Source organism: Rhinopithecus roxellana, chromosome 14, assembly GCF_007565055.1.
Source record: "Rhinopithecus roxellana isolate Shanxi Qingling chromosome 14, ASM756505v1, whole genome shotgun sequence".
Classification (NCBI taxonomy): domain Eukaryota; kingdom Metazoa; phylum Chordata; class Mammalia; order Primates; family Cercopithecidae; genus Rhinopithecus; species Rhinopithecus roxellana.
This window is the reverse complement of record NC_044562.1, coordinates 15,135,454-15,157,366: the sequence shown is the minus strand read 5'-3', so window position 1 is coordinate 15,157,366 and position 21,913 is coordinate 15,135,454. Positions and strand designations below refer to the sequence as shown.

At 37.1% G+C, this 21,913-nt stretch overlaps 1 protein-coding gene across 2 annotated transcripts in view; it reads right to left on the bottom strand.

The window, feature by feature from the left end:
* CNTNAP5 (contactin associated protein like 5) overlaps positions 1-21,913 on the bottom strand; it is an 886,717-nt gene that overhangs the window by 455,786 nt on the left and 409,018 nt on the right. The window lies entirely within an intron of this gene.

Sequence of the window (21,913 nt, the reverse complement as noted above, 5' to 3'; positions counted from 1 at the left end):
ATAGTGGTTCACTTTGGAAAGGTTATGAGATACTAGGGTTTTTTTTTTTTCTTTTACAACTTTTATTTCTAATTAATATTAACACAAATTGCCTTTTTAATAGATACATTATTTTAAAAGCAAGGTGTACTGTTATGAGTATTTTCTCTACTATGAAAAAGAATCAAGATAACTTATATTATCAGGTTTGTCGCAATACCATTTAATGAAAAATGCAGTTTTTCTACTGCTTTCAAATATCACTGTCAGCATGTACTTCAACGACATCTATATTTGGATACTTCTCTATCTCTAGTTCACTGTCTCTTTTTATCTGTCTCTCTCTTAATGTTTCAGGAGGATGTGGTCTCCCAATCAGAATGCCTTCTTATATGAATAGCTACTGATATACTAAAGGCTCTTTCTAGATTTTTTTAGAAGCTTCACACTAGTAAAAAAAATGTTACTCAATGCAGTGTAACAGGTGAAGAGGATTATTCATCCTTTTACCCACTTTTACTTACAACTACACATTTTAAAGAGAATTTTTTGATATTTTATCTATTTCATTTTAAAGTTTAATTACAGAATAATTTTATTTAACTAGCTTGTTAGAATATTTATTGGTAATTTATTATTTACATTAAAACATCTAGTTGGAGAAGAATGGATGTTTTTAAAATATATCATTTTTCTTTCCAAGAACCTACTGTTTTTCTCTATTTTCAGAAAATTTCTAATAAAGTCCCCCAACTAAGGTTATTATTTTATTTCTCTAGTTCACATACCCATCATTAAATTAATTTCTATGAATTTCATGATTTCAAAAATTCCATTGTATATGAATTGTTCTAATTCATTAAACATTTTATCATGTAAATGCTGTGCTCATCTCATTGCTGCTGGTATATTTTCTTTATCCAGATACTTGCATACACTTTTATATTAAATCATATATTTTTTAGTAATTTTCTTTTAATTTTAGAGGGAGATACAGGCAATACCTTGTTTTATTGTCCTTTGCTTTGTTGTACTTCACAGATATTGTGGTTTTCATGAATGGAAGGTTTGTATCAGCCCTGTGGCAAGTGGATCTATCAACACTATTTTTCCAACAGTGGATGCTCACTTTGTGTCTTTGCGTTAGCTTTTTTTTGGAAAAAAAAATCTTTAAATTGAGGCATATATATTTAAAATATAATGCGATTATTGTACATGTAACAGACTATAATATAGTGTAAACATATCTTTTATATGTACTACGAAACCAAAAACTTTGTGAGACTTGATTATTGCAATATTCACTTTATTGCATTAGTCTAGAACTGAATCCACAATATCTCCAAGGTATGATGGTAATCATATGATATGTGTGTGTGTGTGTATATATATATATATATATCACCTTATTAAATACATTAATATGAAATCAATTTCTTATACATTTATTTCCTATTTTACTGTCTCCATCAAAACTTCCTAACTCCTAGCCAAAACTTTCTAAGCAATATGAAACAATAATAATGGTATACAAACTTGTAACATCAACAACACCACCATCACAAAAGAAAACATTTTATTTCTCAAGTATACATAACACTTGTTCTGACTCTACATTAAGAGAATATCCTTCTGCTCTTTTACACATAAATTATTTTGCATTTATTTTAAATAAGAATGAATGCTTTGTTCTATTCATGATTATTTCAAAAATCCATGTGACAGACAATAGAGTATTTTGTTTGATCTACTGATGAGTTGAATTATATTACTGCATTGCAAATTAACAAATTATCTCTTATTGAACCATTCTTGTGTTCCATTTGTGCTCATATTTTAAGTAGTAAATTAGTTGGAGCTCTAGTTTTCTTTTGTCAAGCATTTAGATCAAGTCTAGATTTGTCTCTGAGTTTTATAACTTATTACATGAATGGCTCCTAAATCTCATAAAACATTCTGGAAAATTTAAAATGACCAGTGAACTTGTAAATTCCACAAATATTTTGTAAAAGTATTCCAAAATCCCCTTTGTTGATTTATTGCTATATTCAAACATTTTAAATTTGAGTCATTTACATTAAGAAAAGGTCCAAATCCATAAAAGTGGATAAACAGAACTAAAGACAAAAACCACATGATTATCTCAGTAGATGCAGTAAAGGCCTTTGATAAAATTCAACACCCCTTCATGTTAAAAACTGTCAAAAAACTAGATATGGAAGGAACATACCTCAAAATAAGAAGACCCACATATGAAAAGCCCACAGCCAATATCATACTGAATGGGCAAAAACCGGAAGCATTCCCCTTGAAAACTGGCACAAGACATGGATGCCCTCTCTCACCACTCCTATTCAACATAGTATTGGAAGTTCTGGCTAGGCAATTAGGCAAGAGAAAGAGATAAAAGTTATTCAAGTAGGAAGAACGTAAGTCAAATTATCTTTGTTTGCAGATGACATAATCAGGTATCTAGAAAACTCCATTGTCTCAACCCAAAAGGTTCTTAGCTGATAAGCAACTTCAGCAAAGTCTCATAATACAAAATTGTGTCCACAAATCACTAGCATTCCTATACACCAACAGCAGGCAAGCCAAGAGCTAAATTGTAACGAACTCCCATTCACAATTGCTATACAAAGAACAAAATACCTAGAAATATAGCTAAAAAGGAAAGTGAGGGACCTCTTCAAGGAGAACTACAAACCACTGATCAAATAAATCGAAGAGAGCACAAATGGAAAACCATTCTATGCTCATGGATAGGGAGAATCAATATTGTGAAAATGGCCATACTGCCCAAAGCAATTTACAGATTCAATGCTATTCCCGTTAAACTACCATTGACATTCTTAATGAAATTAGAAGAAACTCTTTTAAAATTTAAAGGAAACCAAAAGAGAGCTTGAATAACCAAGACAATCCTAAGCAAAAAGAACAAAGCTGGAGGCATCATGCTACCCTACTTTAAACTATACTACAAGGCTACACTAATCAAAACAGCATGGTACTGGTATAAGAGCAGACACACAGACCAATGGAATCATAGAATAGAGAGCCCAGAAATAAGATCACACACCTACAATCATCTGATCTTTGCCAAAACTGACAAAAATAAGTAATGGGAAAAGGATTCCCCATTTAATAAATGGTGCTGGGATAACTGGCTAGCCATATGCAGAAAATCGAAATTGGACCCCTTCCTTAGACCACATACAAAAATCAATTCAAGATGGATTAAAGACTTAAATGTCAAACCCAAAACTCTAAAATCTCCAGAAGAAAATCTAGGTAATACCATTCAGGACACAGGCACAGGTGAAGATTTCATGATGAAGATGCCAAAAGCAATTACAACTAAAGCAAAAATTGGCAAATGGGACCTAATTAAACGAAAGGGTGTCTGCACAGAAAAAGAAACTATTATCAGAGTAAACAGACAACCTACAGAATGGGAGAAAAATTTTGCAATCTATTCATCTGACAAACGCCTAATATCCAGCATCTACAAGGAACTTAAGTAAATTTACAATAAAGAAACAACCCCATAAAAAGTGGGGCAAAAGACAATAACAGGCACCTCTCAAAAGAAGACATACATGCAGCTAACAAACATATGAAGGAAAGTTCAATATCACTGATCATTAGAGAAATCCAAATCAAAACCACAATGAGATACCATCTCACACCAGTCAGAATGGCTATCATTAAAAAGTCAACAACAGATACTGACATGATGGTGGAGAAAAAGAAATGTTTTACACATTGGTGGGAGAGTAAATTAGTTCAACCACTGTGGAAGACAGTGTGGTGATTCCTCAAAGACCAAGAGGCAGAAATACCATTTGAATCAGCAATTTAATTACTGGGTATATACCCAAAGGACTATAAATCATTCTATTATAAAGATGCATGCACCTATATGTTCTTTGCAGCACAATTCACAACAGCAAACACATGGAATCAACCTAAATGTCCATCAATGATAGACTGGATAAAGAAAATGTGGTACATATACACCATGGAATACTATGCAGCCGTAAAAAGAAATGAAATAAATTATGTCCTTTGCAGGACCATGGATGGAGCAGGAGGCCATTATCCTCAGCAAACTAATGCAGGAACAGAAAACCAAACACTGCATGTTCTCACTTATAAATGGGAGCTGAGTGATGAGAAGACATGGACACAGAGAGGTGAACAACTCACAGTGGGGCCTGTAGAAGGTTGGGAGGAGGTAGAGCATCAGAAAGAATAGCTAATGGATGTTGAGCTTAATACATAGGAAATGGGATGTTCTGTGCAGCTAATCACTATGGCACATGTTTACGTATGTGACAAACCTGCACATCCTGCACATGTACCCCTGAACTTAACATAAAAATAAAAAATTAAAAAAAAGAAAAAATCCATTTTAGATTTGCAAATGTTTCACATACCTCAAATTTATACTGTAAAAATATATGTTTAATTGGATGTTACCTTTACTAATTTTTATTATTTTAAATATTTAATGATATTTTTATTTTTGTGTTGGCTATTTTCCTCAATTTCAAAAAAATTAACGTTCTACTTCACTCAGTAATGGTTTAAGAAAATATTGTTTGCAGGAAAATGTAAGTAAAAAAACAGAAAGAAAGCTGCTGTCTTTTAAAAAGCAAAACACAATGCTATTTAAAATATTCAGGGTGGAGAGTTTTTTCCAGTCAGGTAGTATAGAGGGTACTATATATTTAAAAATTGCTGTTTCCTATTACACTGAGGGGAGCAATCTCTCCTCTACTCTGGGTGAAGATTTTCAGAGGAAGTTGGTTGAGACAAGAGCACAGTTAGGCGGTAGCTTGAGGCCTGCTCTCTGGTTCTCCCTGAGGGATTGAAACTGGGTGTGAGTTGGGTGGATATGGATACAGGTAACAAGACAGATCTTGGAAAACACAGAAAGGTACTGCCTCCCAGAAGCACCTATGGCAGTGATGGCTGCAAGCGTGTTAGAGCCGTCTCAGGTTCAGCATGATCCCAGAGAAAATCAGCTGGGGAGGAGAAGACAGGTTAGCAAAGGCTGAGGAAGAAGCAATGCAGAAAGGCTTGAGGGGTTCCACAGTGACCTGGTCACTCTAGCACAGTGCAAGGCAGGCTACTGAGGGTCTCCAGGACCAGAAGAGCAGGTTGAGGGTACAAATGGGCTGAAGCTCTCAGTAAATGTATTAAGGGCCCGTAGCTGGATTTGGAGGTTTGGGAGAGTCCTAGTGACTACACCTCACCCCCTTAGGCCAAGTGTGATGGCTAATATTAAGTGCCAACTTGACAGAAGGATGCAAAGTATTGTTTCTGGGTGTATCTGGGTGTTTCTGGGTGTTGCCAGAAGAGATTAACATTGGAGTCAGTGGACTGGGAGAGGACTCCCCCTCAGGAAGATCCACCCACAGTGTGGGTGGGTACCATCTAGTCAACTGCCAGAGCTGCTAGAAAAAGCAGACAGAAGAAGATGGAAGAAGCTGACGTGCCGAGTCTTCTGGCCTTCATCTTTCTCCTGTGCTGGACGCTTCATGCTCTTGAATATCAGACTCTGAGTTCTTTGCGTTTTGGACTCTTGGACTTAAACCAGTGGTTTGCCGGGGGCTCTTGGGCCTTCTGCCACAGACCGAAGACTGCACTGTTGGCTGCCCTATTTTGAGGTTTTAAGACTTGGACTGAGGCACTACTACCTTTCTTGCTCTTCAACTGGCAGACAACCTACCATGGGGCTTCATCTTGTGATTGTGTGAGTCAGTTCTCCTTAATAAACTCCCTTTAATATGTACATGTATCCTATTAGTTCTGTCCCTCTAGAGAACCCTGATTAGTATACCAAGGCAGGTCCTACTGACAACAGCAACAAAAGCTGTCATGCAACTCTTTTGCCTCCAAACACGTGGGACTTGTGAACGGCATGACTCCCTTGATGCAGCACAATAAACAAACCACCCGTTAGTGATCTGCCGAGGGAAGAGGAAAAAAGTACAGAGAGAACATCACATAACCCAATATATACCCAATAATGCACTACGTTTTAAATAATCATTAACTAATTATTATTCATCATCAAGGTTAGATTTTTCTATCATTAGAAGCAACAGAGGCTGATGAGCATATTGAATCCAGTCAGGGAAAAGAAGCAAAACCATTTTTATATGCATTTGAATATGAGTGTGAATTTTCAACCTGATTTAGATTTTTAGATGTTTTAAGTAGCTGAGAATTGGAAGTTATAATTCTACTATTGAATTATAGATTTAGTCCATTATCAGAGTAAATTAGACTGGAGACATTTGCTTCATATAATGATGTTTTTCCTTTCTGAATATTTTATAAACACATAGGCTACACACTTTCTTAACTCTACATTAATAAATATATCCCTCAGATCATCTGTTTTCACATTTTTGTCTGATTTACCAAAACTTTGATAATAAAAATTAAAATCTTCCTCTAAGCTGTTTCTCTCCGTCAAGCCCTCCATATAAGAATTACCACTATGGAAGACTTGGGCTGGCCGAGTTATTGTAACTACTCTTTGCAAAAATTGAATACGGATCATCCTCAAGCTATTCTCCAGCTTAGTTCTGCTGGCTTCTGATTGGCTCCCTCCAACGTTCCCAACCTTGGCTTTTCCTGTTGAACTCTGTCCATTAGTTTATTCATCTGGCAGCATAACTGGTTAAACCAACAACCATCTTCCTCAGCCTGGCTCCAGGGCCTCTGCATGTTGGAACTGCAACACAGGTACTCACATCAGGGCACTATTAACCAATATCTACATAGTAACAATCAGAAGTCTTTTACTTTTGCATTTATTGATATTTTATGTGCTATACACATAGGGTTAGTACAAGCGTTTTTAATTAGAGACCATAATGATTATTTTACAACGGCCTCTTTTGATCTTAATGTTTACTTTCAAAGGTACTAGTTTTCCACTTCTGCTTTCTTTCTGTATACATTTAATTGGTGTAACTTTGTCCGCATTTCAAACCTGTTTTTAATCATTTTTAATTTTCTTTCACAGATTTCATTTCCGAGGATGCCAAAGATCTGATTATGCCTTTCTATTCAGATTCTAGAATATTTCATTATTTGGCAGATGTGGATGATACTGAATGGAGACTGTATTTCTGAGTACATAGTCTGTATGATATGGCCCAGGGCCTTCAAGATATGGAAGACTGAGCTGGAAATCCTGCTTCCATTAGATAATGTGCTCATCCATTCATTGGCAACTTACAGTTGTCATAGACTTTCTGAACAAAATCTGTCTTATCTGACCAGTAATTTTCAGTGAATATTGGTCAAAAACTCTTTTATTCTTATTATTCTGTTACCAACTCTTAGAAACACTTGAAAAAGTTAATTCCAATTGTTTGATACAAATTCGATTCACTTAGTAGTTGCTGATCCCTTACTTTTTGTGAAGCATGATTCAAGGCCCTGTGATGGAATTAAGGAAAAATCACACATTGCCTCTATCTAAAAATGTAGGGCCAGTCACTAAAGACAAATTCATCCTCCAACAGACTGATGGAAGGCAAAGTATAATAGAAACAATGTAAGCATACTAGTGACCAAAAACTATAGGAAACCATCCAATTTTAAGTCATAAATAAAGTAAGCAAGATCAGTTGGTGCCATGGAATAGGATATTTGAACACTAGGCTGAAAAGAATAGACCATTATTCTATTCTCTGAAGGATTTTCAGAGAATAGTTTCTCTATTGTGCTGAAGGATTTTCAGAGAAAAATAATAATCACCTTTACAGAAAATTATTTTCTTGAAGTAAAAATGGAAAAATAAATAAATAATTAAACAAAAAGGGCAAAGATCAGATCAAAGAGGTATAGTTTGGCCTCACGTGAGAGGTGGTGGAAGCATGAGAAATGGAGCCTCGTTGTAGTAGGTAAAAGAGATCAATATCCTGAGCAAGCACTCTCAGACAGCATCTTGGAAAACAGACTTTTTTTGTCTCTTCTCAAATGGCACCATCTCAATGATGCCTGCCTTGACTGACATATCTAAAATTGCAATCTCGTTTCCTCCAAGAACTCCTAGATCCATTACTTTCCTCTATTTTTGTTCTTCTCATAGCATTTATTATCTTCTTACTTACTATAAAATTCATTTACTTGTGTTTATTCTTTATAGTTTGCCTCTCCTGCTAGAATGCAAGCACTCTGAGGGTAGGAATCTTTTCTTTTACATTGAGACATTTCTCCTACTTGAAGGGGAATTGATACACAGTAGATGCTGAAAGAAACATTTGTTGAATGTTTTGGGATACCTCCCTAACATTTTCTCAAAGGCACAGATAATATCTGATTCATTTTTGAGTATGTAATTCCAAGAGCTATGATTAAACCATTAATACATGCAACAGATATTTGTTAAATTGGATTTTAAAAAGAACACTGGCAATTTGCTTCTAAATCTGCTTTTGTCTTATTGTCCTTTTTGGCAGATCGGTCTCTTTCTTTTCTTACTTTTCTGGCTTGCTTGGTCTTGGCATATTGAATAGGTGCCTTTCATTGATCTTAGTGGTCATTGAATGGTGGGCCTTTCATTGATCTTAGTGGTCAACATTGCCAGGTATTAGATTGCAAAGTTTCACTCACAGTCTCAGTGTCTTGGACAACATGGTCCATCTGGTAACTTCCTGGATTTGCTGTTGTCACAGGTGAGCTCCAACAGGATAAATCCCAGGAGAGAGCCTGCATTGATGTTAAACGCATGAGGTCCCAGAATCTTCCACTCTCTTTTTCTTTGATATTATTATGTTTTTTGTTTGTTTGTTTGCTTTTTTTTTTTTTTTGCGAGGCGGAGCGGGTCTGGTATCTGCTTGTCTCTTTTTCAATCTCTGATGTTACTTCCATGGCAATGAATTCATTCCTCCCTTGTTGGCTTTTTCTCTGGCCCTGTTTAAATTTGGAGTCTTCCTGTTCTAAAGATCCCACTTTGTATCTGACCTGAACATCTGATACTTTTGAAATTTCTCAGTTGTAAATATTTGTTTCACTTTTGTTCTGACAGTGCACTTCTTAAAGAAACAGGTATAAAAAAGGATCCAAACTGCTGTCTTCTTTTACAGCTTTTAAGACTTACACTGGTGGCCGGGCTCAAGCCTGTAATCCCAGCACTTTGGGAGGCCCAGACGGGCGGATCACGAGGTCAGGAGATGGAGACCATCCTGGCTAACACGGTGAAACTCCGTCTCTACTAAAAAAAATACAAAAAACGAGCCGGGCGAGGTGGCGGGCGCCTGTAGTCCCAGCTACTTGGGAGGCTGAGGCAGGAGAATGGCGGGAACCCGGGAGGCGGAGCTTGCAGTGAGCTGAGATCCGGCCACTGCACTCCAGCCTGGGCAACAGAGCAAGACTCCGTCTCAAAAAAAAAAAAAAAAAAAAAAAAAAAAAAAAAAAAAAAAAAAAAAAGACTTACACTGGCTGGGTGTTTGCTGAGATACATGCAAAGCTCATGGCCCTTCAGAAGAAGAAGCCCACCATCATCAACCTTTGGGATACTAGTCAAGGGTTAATTTCTGCCATTACAAATGAGGACAGAAATTCCAATTTTCTGGTTAAATCTCTTGATTTTTTAAATTAGCCTGAATGTTGGGTATTTAAAAAAGAAAGTAAAACAGCATATAGGCAAAATTGGACAATGGTTTTCCAAATCTTGCCCAGGGTCATCATTTCATAGCTTCTATTTTACTGTTTGATTGAATGAATGACTCAGCCTGTCCCATCTTTGGAACTTCTGATGTCTGTAACTTTAATATGCTCGTAGTACACATCATGTCTTATTTTTGCTTCTACTTTGGAGCCAAATAATGAGTGGAGGCAATTGCTTACATTTTTACCAACAATTACCTCTTCCTTATTGGTTTTATAATCTATTATTTCACAAGTTTCCAGTGTCCCCCTTTTTTCTGCAAAAAAATTTATCCTATTTATTTTTTGCCAGTGATAGAGAGTGGGCGATTTCTTACCCAGACCCAGCCCAGCACTGAATAAGAGAAGCACTGTTCTTGATAGTGCTCCTCATTTAGAAAGTGCCTGTGCTCCCTCACTTCATCCATGCCCTGGCATCCTGCCCCAGTGTTCCAGGCTCACATCCCTCTTATTACATTCTGTCTATGACTTCTGACCCAACCCCAATAATTGCCCTTAAATTTCACCTGGATTTGGTCTCTCTTGTTCAACCCTCAGCACTCTCTCAAAGTATTGTTTTAGTAATAGCAATAGATAGCAATAGTAGGACTTATTGATCATGTTTATATATTGGGCAGCATGCTTAGAGCTGACTTTCATCTTTTCTCTAAACTTTGAGTTGGCTACTCTGACTTGCTCCATTTTACAGCTGAAAAAAATGACGGCATACAGAGGTTTAGCAGCTTGAATGAGATCTCACAGCCACAAGGTGAAGAGCTGGAATTCCACAACCTTCAATCTAGAGCCCCAACTCTAAGTGCCACACACACAGTCTCCCCCTAGATTCTTCTACACCTGGTTCCACTGAGTAGCCTTCTCAATGAAAAATCCCAGGCTAGGGTGACCAAATTCTCCTGGTTTGCCTGAAACATTGCCATTGTTAAAACTAAATGTTCAATATCCTCACAGCTCTCTCTGCTCTCGGAAACCTGGCACAATTGCCCCTTTGTCTCAGGCAAATTGAGCAAACTGGTCCATGCTATTTGGTGAGCCTTTTGCAGCCCTGGAGGAGATGAAAAGCAGAAGTGGGGCACAGTGATAGCAGCAGACGCCACCCATGTTTTCTTAATGGCATAAATCAGCTCCTCGTATTTTCTGTCTGACAGGGCAGCCCTATCTTCTCAAACTACCTTCTAGTTTTGCACCAGGGGTATATTCAGACCATTTTTTCTTATTGTTTTGGTTGTCCTTATTGCTCCTGGTTTAAATCTGATCAATTGCCAGACCTCTGGTTCCTTTCTCTAAATAGGTATTTTTCACAGACTGACAGACATCAGCTGCTGACACAGCCCAATAGGCTTAACATATATTTTATAATTTTTGTCTGAATGAATTTACTATATTTTTACATTAGATTTTTTGGCCAATGAGGTAAATTATGTACGTTTTAGTATTCAAGCAAAGAGTTCAATGGAAATCCTCCCTTCACATCCCCCTTATACCCATGCCAGTGGGGCTTCCTGCCCTGAACTGGGTTCCTAGAGGGTCCCACTGTGGTCCTCCTCGGTCATATCCTGTGTCACAAGGGCAAGGCCTTATGAGCCCAGGGGAGATGACTATAGGAAGTTGCCACTGCCTTCCAGAACACGATCTCCCCACACAACACCCAGTTCCCTGCCTCAACAGCTCTGATAGTCCTTCGAAGGTCTTCACTGTTCTCTTCCCTCATCTGCCTTCCTGAGGGGTGGCCAACAGGCAGCTGTTTGCAGTATGGGCAGAACTTTGACCTGTGGGATGTGGACGTGAAGGGATGTCTATCTGTCAGAGGAGGGGAGTAGAGCATATTTGATTCATTAGTTTTTTAGCTTGATTTGTAACTCTTTAGATTCATATGTGGTTCTCTGTACTCTTGCCTCAGGCTTACAAACACCCTAGAGGGGCTTGGCTAACTTTATATGAGTTTATTGAGGATTACAGTAATTTAGCCCAAATTTAGCCAGTCTCCAAATATCTTCCTAGCTACTTCCAATAGAAGTAGCATGCTAATGAAAAGCTACTAGCATCCCGCTAATAGCAGCTAATAGAAAACAAGATGTTACCATTTGCTCCTTTAGTTCATGTTAATGAAAACAATGCATTTTTGTATAATACTGGTATTAAGATATTCCCTTCATCATATGCAAAACAATTAATCTACTTTTAACACATTTAAGAGAAGTCTTTATATCTTATTTCACTCATATGAAACTTGAAGAAATGTAAGATTAGCAAGTCCACAAATCACAATAATCTTAAATTTAAAACTAGAAGGAAAATGGCACTAAGTAATGTGATTTCATGTCTTATACACAGGCAGAGTCCAGGGCAAGCCCCAGAGTCTGTGTTTGTATCTACAGACATCGATTCTCTCTCCTCAGAGGGAAAACCTGCTCCCCAGATAAACCTCTGGTCAAACGGTGACACAGACCTGGGCTCGAATCCTGCTTGTTTTACTCGGTGGCTATTGAGGAATAGGGATTAAAGACTTCTTCAACTTCTCTGTATCCTGTTTTTATATTTGTGATATAGGAGATAATAGCCTTTCTCACAGGGTGTTTTGGGTGGTTAAACAAAATTTTAAAATGCTGTACATAATAGTAACTCTTTATTTTATTTTTTCTTATTTTCCCTTTGCATCTACTTGCTTCGTTTTTCTTTATTTCTTTTTCAGTTTATTTTCCTCGATGTAGGCCTTCACTTTTAACCCTGCAGCTGCCTTTCCAAAGGAAACAAAGGATCTATCATTATTCTATCATAGGATCACCAAATAGTTTTATTATACCTGGCAAGTTTTCAATTCGGGTCTGAGTTATTAGAGAGATGTCCATTAGGCAATGCCAAGTAAAAGTAAGGAAGGCAACAAGGCGGCCTCTGAGCATGGAGAACTTATTAGGAACTTATTAAAGGAAGAAATGTAGAACGTACATTAGTACCATTTATAATTTACAGAAATAAAATTCATCCAATTACTCAACAACTTTTTACAGAGTGTATTTTATGTGTCAGGCATAATGCTATAAATATAAATGAAAGTAAAGAAGAAACTCTCATTCTTTATGATGAGCTTAAATTCTATGGCTGGGCTAGAGATGATGAGATACACAATTTAAAAAATAAGTTTATTTAATTATGTATTATAAAGTAATACGTGTTTTTAAAGAAAGCTATGAATAAAAATAAATCAGTGGATGCAACTTTAAAACAAATATAAGAACTGTCTTTTAAATGATGTATTCTTTCTATTGCCTCAGTTTCTCCTTAAAGTACTTTTCTGGATGGAGTAAAACATTCAGAAAGTTTAAAGAGGGTATGCAATAAAAAGTAAGGCTTTCTTCCTTTTTTGTCCTACTCTCTGAGATTCTAACTTAACTCTTGCTTTAGTATCCTTTCAGAAATTTCTATGCCTATATGTGCTTTCATGTTTATATGTTCTCTTCTGTTTCTTAAACACAAAATCTGTTTACACTGCATTGCACATTGATATTTTTTCTTTTAACAATTTATATTGGAGATGATTCTGTATCAGAACATATAGGATTGCCTCATTCTTTTTAATGAGTACATTACTCTTTCGTAGAGGTTTGTCAGGCACCAATACATAAGGTGAACCTAAGACCCAAACCTGACCAATAGACTGGTAAAGATAAAAGGGTCATTTAGATTCAGACAGTTTTTTATTTGCACAAACAGCCAAGCAAAGAATAGCCATGCACTGTTGCTGTAGATACCAAGAAGGATGACATCTAAACAAAATGGGTTAGTTGACCACAACATGGGCTGTGGGATTCCCATTGCTAAGAACACAGGTTTGTTGGTTTTTGTTTGTTTGTTTGTTTGACAGAGGAATTTCACTCTTGTTGCCCAGGCTGGAGTGTAGTGGTGTGATCTCAGGTCACTGCAACCTCTGACTCCCAGGTTCAAGAGATTTTCCTACCTCAGCCCTCAGCTTCCCGAGTAGCTGAAATTACAGGCGTGTGCCACCACGCCCAGTTAATTTTTGTGTTTTCAGTAGAGATGGGGTTTCATCATGTTGTTGGTCAGGCTGGTCTCAAACTCCTGACCTCAGGTGATACACCTGCCTTAGCCTCCCAAAGTGCTGGGATTACAAGCATGAGCCACCGCACCCAGCCAAGAACCCAATTCTTGATTGAGCTAAACAATTTTGTGTTATGCAGCTCTATTCTGAGAGGAGAGGGCAGAGAATCCCACCCTTTATTACAATCTGAGAGGTGATGAGAAACATGGTGGCCTCCCACAGGGGTGGGGAGACAAGTGATATGAGTTTTTGGAGCAGCCATTTGCTGGCCCTCACCTTCTTGCATTTCGAGGTATCCTGCCAAGACTCAGATCAGCTGCGGTGCAAGCCTGTGGCTGAGTGGACTCTAGGTACCTGCAAGGAGCACTGTGGCAAAGCTGTTCCCATGCAGGGCTGACCACAATTTTTAATCAAACCCCTTTTTGATAAATTTGTGGGTAATTTCAAATCTGGTATTATACCTAGCATATATTCCATTGCAAACATTTGCTAATAGTTATAGGACAAATTGCTGGAAACAGAATTATTGGGTTGAAGAGCATTTGTTTCTAGTTTTGAATAACATCGCCCTTTATTTTATATATTATTAAGTGTAGTGCCATCAACAGTGTATAAAATATTTCCATCTTCTTCCATGTCACCATGGTATATTATAACTGTTGGTCTTTACAATATGAGTTAAAAATATTTTAGTGTGGGTTAACATTTCTTTTTTCATTAGTGAGGTTGAGCATCTTTCCATACATATGAAAGTCATTTGTATTTTTATGTGTTCCTTTTCTTTACCTATTTTTTTCATTGTTACCTGTTTTTTTTAAAAAATTGTAGAAACTTTTAGCTTATTATTAAAAGTATGATTGTTTAGCTTTATTTATTTATTTATTTATTTGTTTTTCTTACTTTCGTAGGTTATTGGGGAACAGGTGGTGTTTGGTTACGTGAGTAAGTTCTTTGGTGGTGATTTGTGAGATTTTGGTGTACCCACCACCTGAGCAGTAAACACTGCACCCAATTTGTGGTCTTTTATCTCTCACTCCCTTCCCACCCATTCCCCTTGAGCCCCCAAAGTCCACTGTGTCTTTCCCATGCCTTTGCATCCTCATAGCTTAGCAACCACGTACAAGTAGGAACATATGATGTTTGCTTTTTCATTTCTGAGTTACTTCACTTAGGATAATAGTTTCCAATCTGATCTAGGTCACTGTGAATGACATTAATTCATTCCTTTTTATGGTTGAGTAGTATTCCATCATATATATATGATATATATATATATATATCATATATATATGAGATATATGTATATATAATGGTTTCTTTATCCACTAATTGATTGATGGGCATTTGAGTTGGTTCCATGTCTTTGCGATTGCAAATTGTGCTGCTATAAATATGTGTGTGCAAGTATCTTTTTTGTATAATAACTTCTTTTCCACTGGGTAGATACCTAGTAGCAGGATTGCTGGATCAAATGGTAGTTCTACTTTTAGTTCTTTAAGGAATCTTCACACTGTTTTCCATAGAGGTTGTACTGGTTTACATTGCCACCAGCAGTACAGAAGTGTCCCCTGCTCATCACATCCATGCCAACATCTACTATTTTTGATTTTTTGATTATGACCATTCTTGCAGGAGTAAGATGGTATCGCATTGTGGTTTTGATTTGCATTTTCCTGATCATTAGTGATGTTCAGCAGTTTTTCATATGTTCGTTGGCCATTTTTATATCTTGTTTTGAGAATTGTCTATTCATGTCCTTAGCACACTTTTTGATGGATTGCTTGTTTTTTTCTTGCTAATTTTTTTGAGTTCATTGTAGATTCTGGATATTAGTCCTTTGTCAGATGTGACAAAAATTGTGAAGATTGTGAAGATTTTCTCCCACTCTGTGGGTTGTCTGTTTATTCTGCTGACTGTTCCTTTTGCTGTGCAAAAGCTCTTTAGTTTAATTAAGTCCCAGCTGTTTATCTTTGTTTTTATTACATTTGCTTGTGGGTTCTTGCAAGCCAATGCCTAGAAGGGTTTTTCCAATGCTATTTTCTAGAATTTTTATAGTTTTCAGATGTGACAAAGATTGTATAGATTGTGAAGATTTTCTCCCACTTCGTGGGTTGTCTGTTTACTCTGCTGAATTCCTTTTGCTGTGCAAAAGCTATTTAGTTTAATTAAGTCCCAGATATTTATCTTTGTTTTAATTACATTTACTTTTGGTTTCCTAGTAATGAAATCTTTGACCAAGCCAAGGTCTAGAAGGGTTTTTCTAATGCTATCTTCTAGAATTTTCATAATTTCAGGCCTTAGATTTAAGTCCTTGATTCATATTGAGTTGATTTTTATAGATGGTGAGAGATGAAGATCTAGTTTCATTCTCCTACAGGCAGTTTGCCAATTATCCAGAACCATTTATTAAATAAAGTGACATTTCTCCACTTTATGTTTTTGTTTGCTTTGTCAAAGATCAGTTGGCTGTAAGTATTACGGTTTATTTACGGTTCTCTATTTTGTTCCATTGGTCTATGTGCCTGTTTTTCTGCCAGTACCATGCTGTTTTGTTGACTATGGCCTTATAGTATAGTTTGAAATCAGGTAATGTGATGCCTCCAGATTTGTTCTTTTTGCTTAGTCTTGCTTTGGCTATGTGGGCTCTTTGTTAGTTCCAAATGAATTTTAGAATTGTTTTTTCTAATTCTGTGAAGAATGATGGTGGTATTTTGATGAGGATTGTGTTGAATTTGTATGTAACTTTGGCCGTATGGTAATTTTCACAATATTGATTCTACCCACTCATGAGCATGAGAAGTATTTTCATTTTTGTGTCATCTATCATTTCTTTCAGCAGTGTTTTGTAGTTTTTCTTGTAAAGGTCTTTCACCTCCTTGATTAGGTATATTACTAAGTATTTAATTTATTTATTTATTGCAGCTATTGTTAAAGGGGTTGAGCTCTTGATGTGATTCTCAGCTTGGTCACTGTTGGTGTATAGAAGAGCTACATTGATTTTGTATCCAGAAATTTTGCTAAATTATTTTATCATTTCTAGGAGCTTCTAGATAAGTCTTTAGGGTTTTCTAGGTAAACAATCATAACATCAGCAAACAGCTACAATTTTGACTTCCTCTTTACTGATTTGGATGCCCTTCATTTCTTTCTCCTGTCTTTTTACTCTGGCTAGGACTTCCAGCATTATGTTGAAGAGGAGTGGTGAGAGCGGGCATCCTTGTCTTGTTCCAGTTCTCAGAGGGAATGCTTTCAACTTTTCCTCACTCAGTATTATGTTGCCTGTGGGCTTGTCACAAATGACTTTTATTACATTGAAGTATGACCCTTGCACACCAATTTTGCTGAGAGTTTTAATCATAAAATGATGCTGGATTTTGCCAAATGCTTTTTCTGATCTTTTGAGATGATCATGTGGTTTTGGTTTTTTATTCTGTTTATGTGGTGTATAATATTTATTGACTTGAGTATGTTAAACCATCCCTGCATCCCCGGTATGAAACTCATTTGATCATGGTGGATTATTGTTTTGATATGTTGTTGGATTTGGTTAGCTAGTGTTTAGTTAAGGATTTTTGCATCTGTGTTCATCAGGGATGTTGGTCAGTAGTTTTCTTTCTGGTTAAGTCCTTTCCTGGTTTTGGTATTGGAGTGATATTGGCTTCATAGAATGACTTAGGGAGGGTTCTCTCTTTCTCTATCTTGTGGATTAGTGTCAATAGAATTGGTATCAATTCTTCTTTGAATGTATGGTAGAATTCTGCTGTGAATCTGTCTGGTCTTGGACTTTTTTTTTTGGTAATTTTTTGATTGCCATTTCAATCCTGCTGCTTGTTATTGGTCTGTTCAGAGTATGTAATTCTTCCTGATGTAAGCTAGGAAGGCTGTATCTTTCCAGGAATTTATCCATCTCCTCTAGGATTTTTAGTTTATGTGCATAAAGGTGTTTATAATAGTCTTTAATTATCTTTCGTATTTCTGTGGTGTCAGTTGTAATATCTCGTTTCGATTCTAACAGAGCTTATTTGGATTTTTTCTCTTCTTTTTATTGGTTAATTTTGCTAATAGTCTATAAATTTTACTTATCTTTTCAAAGAACTAGTTTTTTGTTTCATTTATCTTTTGTATTTTTAAAATTCCATTTCATTTACTTTTTCTCTGATCTTGATTATTTCCCTTCTTCTGCTGGATTTCAGTTGAGTTTGTTCCTTGTTTCTCTAGTTCCTTGAGGTGCGACCTTAGATTGTTTGCGTGTGCTCTTTCAGACTTTTTCATGTAGGCATTTAGGGCTGTGAACTTTCCTTTTAGCACTGCTTTTGCTGTATCCCAGAGGTTTCGATAGGTTGTGTCACAAATGTCATTCACTCAGTTCAAAATACTTTTTAATTTCCATCTTGATTTCATTTTTGACCAAATGATCATTCAGGAGCAGGTTATTTAATTTCTATGTATTTGCATCATTTTGAAGGTTCCTTTTGGCATTGATTTTCAGATTTATTCCCCCATGGTCTGAGCAAGTGCTTGATATAATTTCAGTTTTCTTGAATTTATTGAGGTTCATTTTGTGGCCTATCATTTCCTCTATCTTGGAGAACATTCTATGCACTGTTAAATAGAATGTCTGTGGTTGTTGGGTGGAATGTTCTGTAAATATCTGTTAAGTTCATTTTTTCCAGGGTGTAGTTTAAATCCATTGTTTCTTTGTTGACTTTCTGTCTTGACTACCTTTCTAGTGCTGTCAGTGGAGTATTAAAGTCCCCTACTATTATTTAGTTGCTGTCTGTATCTTAGGTCTAGTAGTAACTGTTTTACAAATTTGGGAGCTCCAGACTTAGGTGAATATATATTTAGGATTGTGATAATTCCCTGGTGGACAAGGCCTTTTATCATTATATAAGGACCCTCTTTGTCTTTTTTAACTGCTGTTGCTTTAAAGTCTGTTTTGTCTGATATAAGAATAGCTACCCCTGCTCACTTTTGTTATCCGTTTTCATGGGATGTCTTTTTCCATCCATTTACTTTAAGTTTATGTGAGTCCTTATGTGTTAGATATGTCTCTTGAAGGCAGCAGATAGTTGGTTGGTGGACTCCTATCCATTCTGCAATTCTTTATCTTTTAAGTGGAGCATTTAGGCCATTTATATTCAATGTTAGTATTGAGATGTGGGGTAACATTCTATTCATCGTGCTATTTGTTGCCTGTACACCCTGTTTTTCGTTTTTGTTTTTTTAACTGTATTTTTTGTTTTGCAGGTCCTGTGAGATTTATACTTTAAAGAGGCTCTGTTTTGACGTGTTTCCAGGATTTGTTTCAAGATTTAGAGCTCCTTTGAGCAGTTCTTATAGCGTTGGCTTGGTAGTGGCAAATTCTCTCAGCATTTGTTTGTCTGAAAAAGACTGTGTCTTTCCTTCATTTATAAAGCTTACTTTTGCTGGGTACAAAATTCTTGGCTGATAATTGTTTTGTTTGTGGAGGTTGAAGATAAGGCCAAATCCCTTCTAGCTTGTAGGATTTCTGCTGAGAAATCTGCTGTTAATCTGATAGGTTTTCCTTTATAGGTTACCTAGTGTTTTTGCCTCATGGCTCTTAAGATTCTTTCCTTCATCTTAACTTTAGATAACCTGATGACAATGTGTCTAGGCAATAATTTTTTGGTGATGAATTTCCCAGGCATTCTTTGAACTTCCTGTATTTGGATGTCTAGTTCTCTTAGCAAGGCCAGGGAAGTTTTCCTTGATTATTCTCCCAAACATTTAGACTTCTCTTCTTCCTTGGGAATGCCAATTATTCTTGGTTTGATTGTTTAACATAATCCCAGATTTCATGAAGGATTTATTCATATTTTCTTATTCTTTTCTCTTTGTCTTTGTTGGACTGGGTTTATTCAAAAACCTTGTCTCTGAGCTCCGAAGCTCTTTCTACTACTTGTTTCATTCTATTGTTGAGAATTTTGAGAGCATTTTGCATTGATTCTGAAAGTTTTGACTGTTTTTTATTTGTGTTATTTATTTCACTGAATATTTCTCCCTTCACTTCTCGTATGATTTTTTTTTTTATTTCCTTACATCAGGCTTCAACTTTCTCTGGTGCCTCACTGATTAGCTTAATACCTAACTTTCTGAATTATTTTTTAGGTAAATCAGGAATTTCTTCTTGGTTTGGATCCATTGCCAGAAAGCTACTGTAATTCTGGGGGAGGTGTTAAAGAACCTAGTTTTGTCATATTACCAGAGTTGGTTTTTTGGTTCCTTCTCATTTGGGTAGTCGATGTAAGAGGGAATGTCTAGGACACAAGGCTGTTGTACAGTTCCTTATGTCCCACTGGGTGTTTCCTTGATGTAGTACTCTCCTTATTTTCCTAGGGATGTGGCTTTCTGAGAGCCAAGCTGTAGTGATTGTTATCTCTCTTCTGGATCTGGCCACCCACCAAGTCTACCAGGCTCTGGGCTGGTACTGAGGGTTGTCTGCATAGAACTGTCTGTGGGTCTCTCAGCCACGGATATGGGCATCTGCTCCAGTGGAGGTTGCAGGGGGGTGAAATGGACTCTGTGAAGGTCTGTAGCTTTGTTTGATTAATGCACTATTTTTGTTCTCATTGGCCTCCTCCTGGGAGCTGGCATTTTCAAGACAGCATCAGCTATGGTAGCATGGGGAGGAACAGGTGGTGGCCAGGGCCCCAGAACTCCCAAGAGTATATGCCCTTTGTCTTCATTTACCAGGGTGGGTAGAGAATGACCATTAGGTGGGGGAAGGGCTAGGCATGTCTGAACTCAGACTCTATTTGGGCAGGTCTTGCTGCAATTGCTGTGGAGGATGGGGGTGAGGTTCCCAGGACAAAGAAGTTATGTTCCTAGGAAGATTGTGGGTGCCTTTGCTGTGTCATGCAGGTTGTCAGGGAAGTGGGCAAAGCTGGCAGTCACAGGCTTCACACAGCTCCCACGCAACACAAAGGGCTGGTCTCACTCTCAATGTGCCCCACCCTCAACAGCACCAAGTGTGTTTCTAAGCAGTGGGAAAGCAGGGTTGTGAACTTCTCCCAGGCTACCCACCTCCCAGCTGCAAAAATAAGTAGGGCTTTCCTGCTTCCCCTACCTGTGGATTCTGGACACTGGATTCATGCCCTCCCTTGTGTTCTGGCCAGGAGACTTCTCAGTGGGTTCAGATTGTTACGAAGTTCAGCTAGAGATTTCCTTCTCCCTATGGCCTTTTCTAGGTGCCTCTGCTAGCCCTCCTGAAGGTCCACTGTGAAGCAAGGCAGCAATTGACTCAGCAAGCCTACAGGGATTTTCCTGCTGCTTTATTTGGGCATTTTGCTCAGCTTTCTAAATTCAATGAGCTCCAAATAAGGTCAGAATCTTCTCCCGTAATCTAGACCTTCGGGTTGCCCAGTGGGGGTTTCTGTTCAGGGGCAGATGATCCCCCTTGTGTGGGATGATCTCCCTTTCCCGCCACAGTTTGGGCTCTCGCAGTATTTGGGGTGTCTCCTGGGTCTTCTTGTAGGAGCAGTCTGCTTCCTTTGGAGGGTCTGTGGGTCCTCTGGGCTTTCCTAATGTATTCCTGCACTTTTTCTGGAGCAAAAGTTCATGATGCAAGCCTCCACACGCTGTTCTGCCTGTCCGAGTGGGAACTGCAATTTAGCCCTGCCTCAAAAGTATGATTTTTTTTTTTTTGAAGTACTTTTTAAAGTTTTTGGGAGGATGATTATATAGATTTTTTTTTTTTTTTTTTTTTTTTTGGTGAACAGTCACATGGTTTTCAAAAATTTTACATAGACAAATTTTTTTTTATGTTTTAGTTCCAAGTTGCTGGATTTTATGCCATTCCTAGAAGAATCTCCAACACTCTTACATTTAAAAAATATGATCTCTATTTAAAACTTCTGTGAAACTTATTCTTAGAGATTAAACATCTATGTATTTTAAGATGTTCAGTTCAATCTAATTTTTTGTTTGTTTTTTTGACTAAGAATTTTCATTGAAAATATATTTTGCACTTTGTAAAATGCCTTTTCAGTATTTATTAAGTGATAATATATAAATCAAATATGTATGTGTGTATATATACACATTATGTATTTGTGTGTACATATATACATTATGTGTGTGTGTGTGTGTGTGTGTGTGTGTATATATATATATTTTTTTTTTTTTTTTTTTAAAGAAATAGGGTTTTATTCTGCTACC